This window comes from Bubalus kerabau, chromosome 2, assembly GCF_029407905.1.
Source record: "Bubalus kerabau isolate K-KA32 ecotype Philippines breed swamp buffalo chromosome 2, PCC_UOA_SB_1v2, whole genome shotgun sequence".
In the NCBI taxonomy this organism is placed as follows: Eukaryota; Metazoa; Chordata; class Mammalia; order Artiodactyla; family Bovidae; genus Bubalus; species Bubalus kerabau.
In genome coordinates, this window is record NC_073625.1 from 24975998 (window position 1) to 24991013 (window position 15016).

The 15016-nt window shown below is 37.3% G+C and overlaps 2 long non-coding RNA genes across 2 annotated transcripts in view; both read right to left on the minus strand.

The window, feature by feature from the left end:
- Nucleotides 1-12890, minus strand: part of LOC129643118 (uncharacterized) — a 55782-nt gene extending 42892 nt beyond the window's left edge. The window contains exon 1 of the long non-coding RNA XR_008710097.1: nt 12636-12890. This is a non-coding gene — a long non-coding RNA (uncharacterized LOC129643118). The remainder of the gene's footprint in view (nt 1-12635) is intronic.
- The window catches only part of LOC129643117 (uncharacterized), a 90521-nt gene extending 77302 nt beyond the window's left edge, over nt 1-13219 (minus strand). The window contains exon 1 of the long non-coding RNA XR_008710096.1: nt 12909-13219. This is a non-coding gene — a long non-coding RNA (uncharacterized LOC129643117). The remainder of the gene's footprint in view (nt 1-12908) is intronic.
- Between the last annotated feature and the right edge of the window lie 1797 nt (nt 13220-15016).

Consider the following 15016-nt stretch of genomic DNA (forward strand, 5'->3'; position numbering starts at 1 on the left):
ACACTTTGGCATGACTCATTGGGATAGATCATTTAAATGCATGCCCTGTTTAGAACTTTACTGCAACTCAGGTAAGTGGATGGTAAGCTAGTCAACCTATTTGTATCAGGTCATATAAAAGACCTAGAATGAGATGGCAGAGGAGTAGGTGGTCATTGAGTACATCTCTCTCCATGGATACATCAGGAATACACCAACACAGGAAGTGCATGCAGAACACCAGCGGAGAGCAGACAGAAGTACCTGACCAGTGGAAAAGAATATATAGAACCACGCAAAACTTGATAGGATGAAGGAACTAGGGGAAAAAACAGTGGTGTCTGTAGGACTGGACCTGCCCTCAGCAGGTGGGGAAACTGAAGCAGGGGTCCGATCCCCACACTGCGGCAGTTGTCCAAGTCAGAGGAGAAACATTAAGGCTGAGAGTGAAACAGCTATCTGTGGCAGCTTAAATGGAATGAGAATCATACGGTCCTTGCCCCAGCCATATATACCCCAGACAGAAACGCTGGTCTCCTGGAAGGGGCAGTGGCTGGGAGCTGGAGTTTAGGAAATGTGGAGGAATCCCAGGGCGACGGCTGCTGTTGACTGTGGAGAGACGGATTGAGGGGATGTGAGGGAGGAGATTCTGGTGGGAAATGCTGGTGGAGGAAAAGCCAGGCAGCCACGGAAGCAAGGCGATACTGCTGAGTCGTGCGTAGCGGGTGGAGCCATCACCATAGCCTCTCTCCCCACACACCAACATCAGCAACTGAACAATAGAGAGGCTGGCCCAGCAAAGGCCTGAAACACTGAACTACAGAGTAGGACCCCGCACAGGGTGCCCCTTTAAGTGACTGACAGGCCAATCTACAGAATAGGACCCCAGCCTGGGGTGCCCGTCTATGTGCCTGAGGCGCCAAACAACAGAGAAGGACCCCAGGCGAGGGAGCCCTCTAAGTTCCTGGATGGGCGGAGCTACGGATAAAGACTGGCCAAAGAGGCCTTCTGATTGCCAGCTACAAGAGGCTGGAATAAAGACTCTGATAGGGCCATAACTCTGTGGTGAAGGCAGTCCGTGTCCCTGCATACTTGGTGCCGCCAGGGTCTCAGCAAGCCAAGCAGCTGCTGGGACCTTCACACTCGACTCTCACTGGGGCAGAGCTGCCACAGGCAAAAAAGTCTTGCATCTATGCGTGCATGGTCACTTTGGTCATGTCCGACTCTTTGCGACCCTGTAGACTGTGGCCTCCCAGGCTTCTGTCAGGGAGCGGGGTTCTCCAAGCAGGAATACTGGAGTGTATTGGCCAATACTGTTTGCCATACCCTTTTAAAGTACTATATTTCCTGCTGCCCTAGCTGCCAACTGCCCTGAGTACCTGGTGCTGCCAGAATCCCTCTGACCCAAGCAGCTGCACCACCTCCACACCTGGCCCTCACAGGGGCAAACCCAAGTCCTCCAGGACAGCCTCAGGAGCAAACCCCAGTGGACGACCCACATGCAGAGGTGGAAATAAAACAATTGTAACCCAGGGGCAGTGTGGCTAAGGAAGAAGACCCAAAACCTTCCCACCAGCTGTACAAGCTGCATTAAATCCACACAATCAACTAGGCAGACTCTGTGTCTATGGAATATATAAAAGGCCATTGAGAGCTTCCACAAAAGAAAATGCACCAGCTCTGATAGCAGCGGACATTGGAGGCAAGAACACACAGGAGTAGGACAAGAATAGACTCTGAGATGCCTCCACAGCACGTCCAGAGATCAGCAGAGTGCTGGAGGGCATCCTAAGGAGGTGAAGTGGACGGTGACTCCCAACAAGGGAAAAGACTCTGACCGCAGTGACTCAAGAAAAATATTTATTATTCTTATTTTTTAACTTAATCTGTAGATTCTTTTGGATTTTTTTCCCCTTTTCTTCTTCTTTTTTTCCACTTCTGTTGTAGTTGTCAATTTTATTGGCACTAAGAAATCCAATTAAGTTTTTGAGCTTTTTTTTCTCAGTCACATTTTTTATTGTTGTCATAAAGCTCTGCCTCTACATTGGGCTTTTGCAATTCTGTGCAGTTTTCCTCTTTTTTTTTTTTTTTTTTTTTCTTTTCTCTTTCTTTAATTTTAATTTTTATAACCTATTATTATTTCTACATTTATTCCTTTGCTCGCTTTTCCTACTGTTCTTTTCCCCTTGCAGTTAATCTTTAACGTATATAAATCTTCTTTATCTACCTCTATTTAACTTTGCCTGTCTATTCTTTCTTTTCTTTCTCTCCTTTCCTCTCAACATATTTGTTAGTTTTATTTTCACTGCTTTATTCCTGAATTGGCACCTTGCTTTAGCTTTGTTTTCCAGTTTGTGCTTTAATTAGTTTTGTTCCAGTAGATATAATTTTTGGTTTCCTCTGTTCACTGGGTCAATCCATTGTACTTTATTTTTGTTAAGACTGTTTTGATTTTGCTTATGGGTGTATATGTATATGTGTATATTCAGTCACACTTTCTATTGTTGTTATAAACCTCTGCCTCTATATTGGGCATTTGCAATTCTGTGGAATTTTCTTTTTCTTTTTTGTTTCTTCTTCCTTTTTTTTTCTTTTCTCTTTTCTATAATTTTAATTTTTTAAACCTATTATATTTTTTATACATTTATTCTTTTGTCTCTCCTACTATTCTTTTTCCCTTGCAGTTAATTTTAATGTATATAAATCTTCTTCATCTACCTCTATTTAAATTTGCATATCTATTCTTTGTTTCTTTTCTTTCTTTCCTTTCCTTTAAATATATTTATTAGTTTTGTTTGCATTGCTTTATTCCCCACTTGGCACCTTACTTTAGTTTTGCTTTCTAGTTTCTGCTTAAGCTAGTTTTTTCTTTTTTTTCTTTTACTGGTAAATGCAATTTTTTATTTCTTTTGTTCACTGTGTCAATCTACTGTACTTTATTTTGTTGGACTGTTTTGACTTTGCTCATGAATGTATATCTATATGTGTATATTCCATTATTTTACTTATTATTTGCCTGATTCTGTAACTGCCGTTTGTCTGGGGTTCATCTTTGGTTTCTCATTTTTGGATATTTGTTTTAATCTCATTTAATACCATAACACACCACTTGTGGAATCTTCATTCCTGACCAGAGATCAAGCTCTGAGCCTTTGGAGTGGGAGCCCTGACTCCAAGGCTGTAGACTACCAGAGAACTAACCCTAGGGAGTATCAAATAGTGAGAACTCACACAAAGGAAACCACTTGAATACAAGACCTGGCATCACCCAACCACCAGTAGCACCCTGTGCAGGACACCTCATCTAAACAACAAACAAAACAAAAATACAAACCCAATCATCAGCAGACAAGATTACCACCTCACTCAGCCTTGCCCATCAGAGGAAAAACAAACAAACAAAAACTCAGCACAAATCTCACCTTGCATGAAACTCATACAAACCACTGGACCAACCTTAGGAGGGCAGAAACCAAAAGGAAGAAAGAGTTCAACCTTCTTCTAGGAAATAATTCAACTTTCCTTGACCTGGGAAAAGGAGACCTCAAATACAATAACTTAAAAAAAAAGAAAAGGCAGAGAAATACTGCACAAATGAAGGAACAAACTAGAAATATATAAGTCCAAATAAATTAAGAGGAAATAGGCAAATTTCTTCACCTGAAAAAGAATTCAGAATAATGGTAGTAAAGATGATCAAAAACTTTGAAAACAAAATGGAGAAAATGCAGGAATCAATTAGAAAAGACCATAAACAAACAGAGACAAGCAATACAATTACTGAAATTAAAAATACTCTGGAAGGAATCAATAGCAGAATATCTGAAGCAGATGAACTAATCAGTGAGCTGGAAGATAAAATGGTGGAAATAACTTCTGAAGAGCAGAATAATGCAAAAAGAATGAAAAGAGGTGAGGACAGTCTCAGAGACATCTGCTGCTAAGCTGCTAAGTCACTTCAGTTGTGTCCAACTCTGTGCAACTCCATAGATGGCAGCCCACTAGGCTCCTCTGTCCCTGGGATTCTCCAGGCAAGAATACTGGAGTGGGTTGCCATTTCCTTCTCCATTGCATGAAAGTAAAAGTGAAGTCACTCAGTCGTGCCCAACTCTTAGCAACCCCATGGACTGCAAGCCTACCAGGCTCCTCCGTCCATGGGATTTTCCAGGCAAGAGTACTGGAGTGGGTTGCCATTGCCTGGGACCATATCAAATGCACCAATATTCGAATATTAGGGGTCCTAGAATAAGGAGAGAAAAAAATTAAGGGTATGAGAAAATTTTTGAAGAGATTATAGTTGAAAATTCCCCCAACATGGAAAAGGAAATAGTCAATCAAGTCCAAGAGGCACAAAGAGTCCCATACAGGATAAACCCAAAGAGAAACACTCCAAGATACATACTAATCGAAATAACAAAGAATAAATACAAAGAAAGAATATTAAAAGCAGCAAGGGGGAAGCAACAAGTAACATACAAGGGAAATCCCATACACTTAACAGCTGATCTTTCAGCAGAAACTGCAGGCCAGAAGGGAATGGCAAGATATATTTAAAGTACTTAAAGGGAAAAATCTACAACCAAGATTACTATACCCAGCAAGGATCTCATTCAAAATTGATGGAGAAATAAAAAACTTTTCAGACAAGCAACAATTCAGTATCACCAAACCAGCTTTACAACAAATGTTAAAGGGACTTATATAGTCAAGAAATACAACAGAAGAATAAAGATCTACAAAATCAATCCTAAACAATTAAGAAAATGGCAATAGGATCATATATATCAATTACTTTAAATGTAAATGGATTAAATGCTCCAACCAAAAGACACAGACTGGATGAATGGATACAAAAACAAGACCCATATATATGCTGTCTACAAGAAACCCACTTCAGACCTCAAGACACATACAGACTGAAAATGAGGATGGAAAAATATATTCCATGTAAATGGGAGGCAAAAGAAAGCTGGAGTAGCAATCCTCATATCAGACAAAATAGACCTTAAAATAAAGAAGATTGCAGGAGAAAAGGAAGGACGCTACATCATGATCAAGGGATCAATCCCAGAGGAAGACATAACAATTGTAAATATCTATGTACCCAAAAAAGATCTTCATGACCCAGATAATCACGATGGTGTGATCACTGACCTAGAGCCAGACATCCTGGAATGTGAAGTCAAGTGGGCCTTAGAAAGCATCACTATGAACAAAGCTAGTGGAGGTGATAGAATTCCAGTTTGAGCTATTCCAAATCCTGAAAGATGATGCTGTGAAAGTGCTGCACTCAATATGCCAGCAAATTTGGAAAACTCAGTAGTGGCCACAGGACTGGAAAAGGTCAGTTTTAATTCCAATCCCAAAGAAAGGCAATGCCAAAAGAATGCTCAAACTACCACACAATTGCACTCATCTCACACACTAGTAAAGTAATGCTCAAAATTCTCCAAGCCAGGCTTCAGCAATATGTGAACCGTGAACTTCCTGATGTTCAAGCTGGTTTTAGAAAAGGCATAGGAACCAGAGATCAAATTGCCAACATCCGCTGGATCATGGAAAAGGCAAGAGAGTTCCAGAAAAACATGTATTTCTGCTTTATTGACTATGCCAAAGCCTTTGACTATGTGGATCACATTAAACTGTGGAAAATTCTGAAAGAGATGGGAATACCAGATCACCTGATCTGCCTCTTGAGAAATTTGTATGCAGGTCAGGAAGCAACAGTTAGAACTGGACATGGAACAACAGACTGGTTCCCAATAGGAAAAGGAGTATGTCAAGGCTGTATATTGTCACCCTGTTTATTTAACTTCTATGCAGAGTACATCATGAGAAATGCTGGGCTGCAGGAAGCACAAGCTGGAATCAAGATTGCTGGGAGAAATATCAATAACCTCAGATATGCAGATGACACCACCCTTATGGCAGAAAGTGAAGAGGAACCCAAAAGCCTCTTGATGAAAGTGAAAAGTGGAAAGTGAAAAAGTTGGCTTAAAGCTCAACATTCAGAAAATGAAGATCATGGCATCTGGTCCCATCACTTCATGGGAAATAGATGGGGAAACAGTGCAAACAGTATTAGACTTTATTTTTCTGGGCTCCAAAATCACTGCAGATGGTGACTGCAGCCATGAAATTAAAAGATGCTTACTCGTTGGAAGGAAAGTTATGACCAACCTAGATAGCATATTGAAAAGCAGAGACATTACTTTGCCAACAAAGGTTCGTCTAGTCAAGGCTATGGTTTTTCCAGTGGTCATGTATGGATGTGAGAGTTGGACTGTGAAGAAGGCTGAGTGCCAAAGAATTGATGCTTTTGAACTGTGGTGTTGGAGAAGACTCTTGAGAGTCCCTTGGACTGCAAGGAGATCCAACCAGTCCATTCTGAAGGAGATCAGCCCTGGGATTTCTTTGGAAGGAATGATGATAAAGCTGAAACTCCAGTACTTTGGCCACCTCATGCGAAGAGTTGACTCATTGGAAAAGACTCTGATGCTGGGAGGGATTGGGGGCAAGAGGAGAAGGGGACGACAGAGGATGAGATGGCTGGATGGCATTACTGACTCGATGGATGTGAGTCTGAGTGAACTCCAGGAGTAGGTGATGGACAGGGAGGCCTGGCGTGCTGCGAATCATGGGGTCGCAAAGAGTCGGACACGACTGAGTGACTGATCTGATCTGATGTACCCAACATAGGAGCACATCAATACATAAGACAAACACTAACAGACATAAAAGGAGAAATTGACAGTAACATAAATAATAGTAGGGGATTTTAACACCCCACTCACCCCAATAGACAGATCATCAAAATAGAAAATTAATAAGGAAACACAGGTCTTAAATGATACATTAGATGAGAAGGATCTCATTCATATCTTCAGGACATTCCACCCAAATGCAGAAGAATATAAATTCTTAAGTGAATATGGAACATTCTCCAGGATAGACCACATCTTGGGTCACAAACTTTTAAAACATCCTAATATTTATATCAGGTAACACATAAGAATGAAAAGTCTAAAGATTTTGTAATAGAATATACATATTTACATGGTTCATCCTATAGGTAAATGTGTCCTCTCTGGTTTGGGGGGTTGGGGGCAAAGCAAGACAGAATCTGGTACAGAGTATGGATGGCATTCTACATTCAAATCAGACTCATATTTGTAGTGGTAGCAGCCAAGGAAAGAGTCTCAACAACATATTAAAATATATATATAATCTTCAGGATTAACTATAGGGATATGATATTAATTAATTATAGGGCTGGGATATGCAAAACACTTTTTTTGAAAGGGAATGCAGATGGAAGTTTTATTTCATCTCAATTCTACTTTTTTTTTTTTTTTGGAAATTTACATTCTTTCTGGTAGCCAACTTAATTTTTCAAAAACCAAAAGTCAATAGCAAAAATGAAAACTGAGAAAATTGATTATACAAGGTTTTATAGAACTTTTCTTCACAGAGACCAGCACAATAACAGAAATGAGACATCTGTTGTTTTGCCAAATAGCTATTTAGAAAAAGAATATTTACCAGTATTGATCAAATCCAGTGGCCTTAAAATCATGGGTACTACTTACAGGTTTATCATTTCCAGTTTCAGCAATCTATTGCACACAGCTGACTCCCTGCCCCATTTTATTCACAAAGAGTTTTTCAGAAAGTTGAGCCTCTCCTTGTATTGCAAGTGGAATCCACTTAACTCAGTTTTTCCTAAATTCCCACAATACATATAGTCTTATGTCCATGCCAACTCAGATACACAAGTGCATATATACATAGTCATACACATCAAAAAATATTTCAGAAATTAAGATTACTATTTTTACTAGCATTCCTTTAGCCATAAATTTCTAATATTGTGGAAAATGGAAATAATATTAGTGGACATCACATATTTTGTAGGAAAGGAGAACAAATCTGTGAATCTCAAGAAGACAGGCTAGAAATTCATTGCTGGTACTAAGAGAATTTGCTTAAGAACATGAACATTGTCACGATGATTCTTTACACTTATATTTATAGGATTACTTCAATACCAATCCAAATTGCTAATAGAATTTATTTTTAATTAACAGTTAGGTCACAGTTTATTTATAACAGTGCTTTTCAACCAGGTACAAATTTACTTTCAGAAAATATTTCATAATGTCTAGAGACACATTTTATTACTATCTTCATGGGGGAGATCCTGCAATGCCTAAACAGCAACCACAACAAAGAATTACCCAGCCCAAAATACCAACAGTACTAAGGCTGAGAAATCTTGATTTAAATATGAAGGTTTGAAGAATAGATAATTTTTAAATAGAGATTAATAAAAGGAAGCACAGGAGAGGAGATGAGGAGATCAAGACGGCAAAATAAGAAGATGCTGAGCTCCCCTCCCCTCCCAAACACATCAAAACTACATCTCCCACCAGAGCCACTGGGCACACAGAGACTGTATAAGGATGCTCCCACAAAAATCACCCTACAAGACCAGGATAGGAAACTGTCTCATAATTCCATAGAGACAGAGAAAGTTAAGCAAAATGAGAAGTTGGAGGAATGTGTTTCAAATGAAAGAATAAGGAAAAAACCCTGAAAAAACAACTGATGAAACAGAGATAAATAATTTACTATATAAAGAATTCAAAGCATTAAATAAGAATGCTAACTGAACTATGGAAAAGAACAGATGACTGCCAAAGCAATCTTAAGGAAAAAAGAACAAAATGGGAGATATCATGCTCCCTGACTTCAGACTATACTACAAAGTTATAGTAATCGAAGTATTTTGGTACTGACACTAAAACAGATGCATAGATTCATGAAACAGAACAAAGTCAAGAAACAAAGCCACACAATTATGGTGAATTAACCTACTGCAAAGGAAGGAAGTATATAAAATGTAAAAAGACAGTCTCTTCAACAAGTGGTGCTGGAAAAACTGGACAGCTACATGTAAAAGAATGAAATTAGAACATTTTTTCACACTGTATACAAAAATAAACTAAAAATGGAATAAAGATCTAAATGTAACACTGGAAACCACAAAACCTGTTGAAGAAAGTATAGGAAGATCATTCTTTGACATGATTCATAGCAATATTTTTTTGGATCTGTCTCCTTAAGGTGAGGAAATAAAAGCAAAACTAAACAAATGGGACCTAATTAAACTTAAACTCTTTTGCACAACAACAACAAAAAAAAACATCAACTAGACAAAAAGACAACCTACTGAATGGAAGAAAGTATTTGCAAATGATATGACTGATAAGGGATTAATATCCAACATTTATAAATAGCTCATAAAGCTCAATGTCAAAAAAAAAAATCAGACTTCTTAAAAACTGGGAGATCTGAATAGAAATATTTTCCACAAAAGACATATAGGCACATGAAAAATGCTCAACATCACTAATCATCAGAGAAATGCAAATCAAAAACACAATGAGGTATCACCTCACACTTATCAGAATGGCCACCATCAAAAACATCACAAATAAATGTTAGCATGGATATGAAGAAAAGGCAACCTAGTAAATACTATTACTGCTGGTGGGAATGTAAATTGGTGCAGGCCTTTTGGAAAACAGTATGGAGGTTCCTCAAAAAAGTAAAAATGAAACTATGATATGATTGAGCAATTCCACTCCTTGGTATATATCTGGAAAGAAAAAAAGGAACTAATTTTAAAAGATTCATGTATGCTTTATAGCAGCATTATTTACCATAGCCAAGACATGAGAGCAACCTAAATGTCCATCAACAGATGAATGGATAAAGAAGATGTGGTGTATAAACAGAATGGAATATTAGTCATACAAAAGAATGAAATCTGCAATAACATGGGTGGACCTGGAGAGTATTTAGTGAAATAAGGCAGATAGAGAAAGATGAATACTGTATATTATCACTTATATATGAAATCCAAAAAATAAACAAATGAATATACCAAAACAGAAACACAGATACAGAGAACAAACTAGTGATTACAAATTGGGTGAGGGGAGTGGGGGAGGCATGATAGGAGTCACAGATTAAGAGGTACAAACTACTACACAAAAACTAAGTCAGAAGGATATATCCTATAGCACAGGGAATATAGCCAACATATTATCATAACTTTATTTTGTAACTTTTGGCCATGGCATTCAAGATCTTAGTTCCCCAACCAGATATCAAACCCGTGCCCCCTGCAGTGGAAGCATGGAGTCCTAACCACTGAACTGCCTGTGAATTTCTGGATGGCCTGTGAATTTCTTTGTTGTAACTTGAAATGACATAATCTACGAAAATATTGAATCACTATGTTGTATACCAGTAAATCAATGATACTTCAATAAAAATGATTTAAAATAAATTCAAAAGTGCTTTACAAATAAAAATATATCGTAGTATTCTAATAAGAATGTGGAACTAGTGTTAACAACTGATGGAAGAATTATTATAGTACTAAAACTAAAACAAAAAAATGTTGTAAATCAGGGTAACTTGATAATAATATTTCCAGTTAGGCATAAAATGCCAGAACCTTTTAAAATATTATGCATCCTAAAAAAATCATCAGAAGTGTGAATGAGGATTTATGTACAACACTGTTAACAGCATTATTAGAAACACAAAAATGGTGGCAGTTGTCTCTAAATGTATATAAATACAAGATAATTTTCAAAGTTTAAAGAATAAACTCAATGCATTTTGCATCTTTTACTTCCCTTTTCAGTAATCCCTGACCCACTTCACTTCTTGTCCTCACACCACATGCTAAACGTGATGATGGACCAGGTACTACGTTTGCCCAGGCTCTTCCCCAGACAGTCACATCTAGGCTTCCTTCCTCTTCCTATTTAAATGCTATCTGCTAATACTTGACCATTTACTTAAATGAATCCTAACCCCTTATTCTCTGTGACCTTCTGGACTAGTTCTTTAAACCTGATGAAGCAATTCTATGATAATTCAAGTTTTCAACTATTCAAGACTCTCTGTGGCCTTCTAGTCTCAGAACTGTCTCCTTATTTCAAATAAGGGTTCAAAGAGTGAGATAGAGACCTCAGAGATTTCATGTATTGATTTATACATTAATGTTTCCTTTTCTGCAACTTGTTTTCCCCTAATGACTGCTAAGGAGGAGTTTGGGATTAATATATACACATTACTATATATAAAATAGATAAATAAAATGGACATGCTGTATAGCACAGGGAACTACATTCAATATTTTGTAATAATCTATAATGGAAAAGAATCTGAAAATATGCATATATACACACACACCCGTGTGTGTGTGTGTGTCTGTGTGTGTGTAGCTGACTCGCTATGCTGTATACCTGAAACTAACACAATGCTGTAAATCAACTATATGTTGATTTAAAAAATGGCTTTTACCAAGTTAAGGGGAAAAATACAGAAAATAAGAGACAGAAGATTCTTCTAGTATACTGACATAGTGTTACAAGTTAGAATTATTATTAAATAAAGTAAACAATCCTATAAAAATTTGGTGTATATCTGAATCAAACAAACTAGAGATTCTGATAAAAGCAATTTGGGGGTAAGTACTGGGGGATATTTTTTAACAAGCTGCTCAAGTTATTTTAAGGCTCTCTACAGTATAGGAACCAGTGGTATGGAGCCTGGAAAGATGATTAGGAAATCCTAAAGGAGTTAGTGGAGATAGCAACATCTGCCATGATAAGAGTTGATTACTGGGTTAGGACAACTATATTTTAATTTGGGACTGAGAAAGAATTGAGACTGAGTGAAAGGGATGATAAAATAATTAAAACAAGGCTATCTGAAGCCAGAGTATCTATAAAACCTTTAACTATGAGTCTTGGCAGATAAAAATAATGATGTCCACATTTTGTTCCTCAAAGATCCAGCTTTTAATTATTCAAAAGTAGTTTCAGCTGTGCTCGACTGTGATCTACTAACTGAAAAAAGTTACCAAGTATTCTATTTTTTTTCTACTCCAAAAATTAACCAGATGTTATACCAGAGTGGTCAATCTGAGGAAATCAACAGAGAATAATGAGTGCAACCACTCTAAATGAATATGATTCCAACTGGAAGGAAATCTAATTGAAGCTTATTTATCTATTGCCCTCAAGACTTGTAATTGACAGATTAAATGGAAAATTTTGTTAAATATGAAGTCATAAAAGGTTTTTTATATTATATGTATGTATTATATATAATCTTACATATATACGTGTACATACCTATGCATACACACTGTGAGTATTTTACTCTAAATGAAAATTTGGACAAACATAACATTTTACATGAAGTAGCAAGTTTTTCCCTCTGAGTTCTATGTTATTTTTTAAAAATACACCATGAAAATCAATCTATAGTCTTCAGAATCGGTTCAGAAAAAATGACAGACTTTTACAGAGCTACTGTACGAGCAAAACTTTCTAGGTTTTTGTACTGTTGCATAAATCCAATTTTGAAACATTTTTTCAGTTATTAGCATTTCTTTCCACAGTCATATTTCAATGGTTTTCATAATGATTTGCTAAACTGCAAAATGATACCTAAAAGTACCCTTAGAAGGAACACAATTGAGACCAAACAAAAGTCACTCTTGGGAAGAAAACACTTATTTTGTGAGAGCAGAAGAATATAGGTATACCAAAAAGGAATCAACTAACCTTAAGTTTTTAGGGTGAACTGGACAAAAGTCAGCATGTTTCCACAGAGAAAACTAAGAACATTCACAGTGAGTTATCATGTAGAGGTTGGTTAAAAGAGTTGTCTAACAGAAGTAACAGCAAACCTCTGCTAAGGTTTTACTATCCCTGCAATGAGCTCTTTACATATTTTATCTTTTAATCCTCAAAGCAAACCTGTGAGATGCAGATGGTATTATAATCCCCATTTTACAGATGAATAAATAGGGGGCACAGAGAGGTTAGGGAACTTACCAAAGTTAAGTGTAGAGTCATGGAATTGAGAGTGGGCTGGTCTTACTCAAGAGACTGCAAGATTTTACTGTAAGCTGACTTACCTGGAAGTTAACCTACAAGGCTTAATTGTTGCTAGGCAAATATTCTTCAAAAAAAAAAAAAGTCACTACTTTTTCAGTATCTTTTGTTTTCAAAATTTAACTAGTACTCCTGCTCCCCCTAGCCCCATTCTGGTTTTTAAAGTAATATTTCTCATCACTAAAAAAAATAAGGCAATACAGACAAACCTGAAAGAGATAATAATTATCACCTGACATGCTACGATCTATGGTGTGAGTGTCTTCAGTATTACAGCTCAGTTTCATCACCTGAAAGAGACAGACCTTTCCAGCTTCAAGTAGTAATTACAAGGAAAGGTAACAACTGGTCTTTTCTCAGTCAGATGCTAACACCCGAACCTGTTAACTAGAGTGCAGGGTAGACGGTACTGTAATTTTCCTCATAAGATGCCAACTCAAAATCTAATCAGCATTTAAAAAGGGTTATAAAATAAAGAAACTCATATTTAAATCACTGAAGCAGGTAGGAGGTGGATCTCCCAGAAGCGGATAGGATGTTGATTTTACACACTTAATACACACACACATGCACACACACACGCACACACACACAAGTCCATCATAACAAGAATAGTTTGTAGAAATGATTAGAACGTTCCTTGGCAGAGGCTGTAACTGAACTGGACCTAGAGAGGTTAAAAGTTCTATAGAGACAAGGTTTTGCGGGAGAAGCATGCCAGGTAAAGGATTCACATTTGCTAAGTCATGGAATGGATTTGACAAATAACTAGTGGAGGAATTTGGAGTGAAGTGAGCTGTATTTGTGATGTAGGATAAAAGGAAATAAAATGGAAATGATAAACTAAAATAAGATCACTGTGAAGGATCCAGTGTAAGTATGTTCTCCTTTCATTTAAAGCTGTCTCTAAAAAAATTTAAACTTTGAAAAAACATGTGAACTTTGGGACAATTTAAAATTTGTAAGATTGACATGAAACATACAAATTGGTTTGTTACTCAAAACTGTTATAATTCCAATAGCTGAATTTGTCAGAAGAAGAGATAAAAGAATTGGTATAAGTTGCTTTTGGTTTGATTTATTGCCATGTTTAAAGTAATTTTTCAAGACAGAGCTGCTTTTGCTTCATCAGAGTGATTGAATCAGTGGGGTGGAAAATAAAAATCTCTGAGTTCCATTTTTACTGTGAGCCAGCTACGAAGCTAAACAAGAAACTTGTTGAATCCCTTTTATACATATACAAATCAAAATTTTTAAGTCTAACTTCTCTGATGATTAATGTTTCATTAACTGATCAAATCTACTCGTTAAACACAGAACTTCTGTCACGGGAAACTTCACAAGAGATTACAAGCTCACAACTGTATTTCAGCAATGCATCATTTATTTTCACCTTTTTTAAGAATTACAAGAACATGGTACATGAAGTAACATTTCAATGTGCTTTACCTTATCAAGAAGTACATCATCCATCCACAACTGGGTGTTGTTTTTGCTTTGGCTCCATCTCTTCATTCTTTCTGGAGTTACTTCTCCACTGATCTCCAGTAGCATACTGGGCACCTACCAACCTGGGGAGTTCATCTTTCAGTGTCCTATCTTTTTGCCTTTTCATACTGATCATGGGGTTCTCAAGGCAAGAATATTGAAGTGATTTGCCATTCCCTTCTCCAGTGGACCATGTTTTGTAAGAACTTGCCACCATTATCCATCCATCCAGTTGTGGATGTGACTGGTGATGGAAGTAAACTCCAATGCTGTAAAGAGCAATACTGCACAGGAACCTGGAATGTTAGGTCCATGAATCAAGGCAAATTGAAAGTGGTCAAACAAGAAATGGCAAGAGTGAACATCGACATTTTAGGAATCAGTGAACTAAAATGGACTGGAATGGGTGAATTTAACTCAAATGACCATTATATCTACTACTGTGGGCAAGAATCCCTTAGAAGAATTGGAGTAGCCATCATAGGCCACAAAAGAGTCCAAAATGCAGGACTTGGATGCAATCTTAAAAATAACAGGATGATCTCTGTTCGTGTCCAAGA